This window comes from Capsicum annuum, unplaced genomic scaffold, assembly GCF_002878395.1.
Source record: "Capsicum annuum cultivar UCD-10X-F1 unplaced genomic scaffold, UCD10Xv1.1 ctg62614, whole genome shotgun sequence".
Taxonomy (NCBI): Eukaryota; Viridiplantae; Streptophyta; class Magnoliopsida; order Solanales; family Solanaceae; genus Capsicum; species Capsicum annuum.
Genome location: NW_025871641.1, coordinates 1 through 1,487, shown reverse-complemented (window position 1 = coordinate 1,487; position 1,487 = coordinate 1). Strand labels below are relative to the sequence as shown.

At 49.6% G+C, this 1,487-nt stretch overlaps 3 non-coding genes and 2 pseudogenes across 3 annotated transcripts; all 5 read right to left on the bottom strand.

Moving 5' to 3' along the window:
* Window positions 1–215: 215 nt before the first annotated feature.
* LOC124893622 lies at window positions 216–334 on the bottom strand. The gene has a single exon (XR_007050800.1). It is a non-coding gene; the product is annotated as a 5S ribosomal RNA (ribosomal RNA).
* A 177-nt stretch (window positions 335–511) lies between these two features.
* On the bottom strand, window positions 512–630 carry LOC124893620. Its single transcript, XR_007050798.1, has one exon. It is a non-coding gene; the product is annotated as a 5S ribosomal RNA (ribosomal RNA).
* Window positions 631–804: 174 nt separating this feature from the next.
* On the bottom strand, window positions 805–923 carry LOC124893623 (annotated as a pseudogene).
* A 175-nt stretch (window positions 924–1,098) lies between these two features.
* On the bottom strand, window positions 1,099–1,217 carry LOC124893621. Its single transcript, XR_007050799.1, has one exon. It is a non-coding gene; the product is annotated as a 5S ribosomal RNA (ribosomal RNA).
* Window positions 1,218–1,392: 175 nt separating this feature from the next.
* LOC124893624 lies at window positions 1,393–1,487 on the bottom strand (annotated as a pseudogene; the record flags this gene model as incomplete).

The window sequence follows — 1,487 nt, the reverse complement described above, 5'->3', positions numbered from 1 at the left end:
TGGGATCCGGTGCGTTAGTGCTGGTATGATCGCATCCGTCATTCCCAACACTCCAAATTATATTATGCCTTTTTCTCCTCTGCCGCCCGTCACACCCCGCACGCGGTCCTCCGCGCCTCGCCCCCTTTCTTGTTTCCGCCAAGAGGAAAAACAAAAAGATTCCCCGATCGAACCGGCAAATTTAAACAGAATTTTAAAGGAAAAAAAAACAGGAAGCGATGCAACACAAGGACTTCCCAGGGGGTCACCCATCCTTGTACTACTCTCGTCCAGGCACGCTTAACTTCGAAGTTCTGATGGGATCTGGTGCGTTAGTACTGGTATGATCGCATCCGTCATTGCCAGCACTCCAAATTCTATTATGCCTTTTTCTCCTACGCCGCCCGTCACACCCCGCACGCGGGCCTCCGCGCCTCGCCCCCTTTCTTGTTTCCGACAAGAGGAAAAATAAAAAGATTCACCGATCGAACCGGAAAAATTAAACTGAATTTTAAAGGAAAAAAAAAAGGAAAGGATGCAACACGAGGACTTCCCAAGGGGTTACCCATCCTAGTACTACTCTCGCCCAAGCACGCTTAACTTCGGATTTCTGATGGGATCCGGTGTGTTAGTGTTGGTATGATCGCATCCGTCATTCTCAGCACTCCAAATTCTATCAAGCCTCATTCTCCTGCGCCGCCCGTTACACCCCGCACGCGGGCCCCGCACGTCGCCCCTTTTCTTTTTTCCGCCAATAGAAAAAATAAAAGATTCGTCGATCGAACCGTCAAAATTAAACTGAATTTTATAGGAAAAAAAAAGGAAGGTATGCAACACGAGGACTTCCCAGGTGGTAACCCATCCTAGTACAACTCTCGCCCAAGCACGCTTAAATTAAGAGTTCCGATGTGATCCGGTGTGTTAGTGTTGGTATAATCGCATCCGTAATTCCCAGCACTCCAAAATCTATTTTGCCTCTTTTTCCTCCGCCGCCCGTCACACCCAGCACGCGGGCCTCCACGCCTCGCCCCCTTTCTTGTTTCCGCCAAGAGGAAAAATAAAAAGATTCGTCGATCGAACCGGCAAAATTAAACCGAATTTTAAAGGTAAAAAAAAGAAGGAATGCAACACGAGGAATTCCTAGGGGGTCACCCATCCTAGTACTACTCTCGCCCAAGCACGCTTAACTTCGGAGTTGTGATGGGATCCGGTGCGTTAGTGCTGGTATGATCACATCCGTCATTCCCAGCACGGAAAATTCTATTATGCCTCTTTCCCCTGCGCCGCCCGTCACACCCCGCACGCGCTTCCTGCGCCATGCCCCCGTTCTCGTTTCCGCCAAGAGAAAAAACAAAAAGATTCGCCGATCGAACCGGCAAAAATAAACCGAATTTTAAAGGAAAAAAAAAGGAGGGGATGCAACACGAGGACTTCCCAGGGGGTCAGCCATCCTAGTACTACTCCCGCCCAAGCACGCTTAACTTCGGAGTTCTGATGGGATCCGGTGC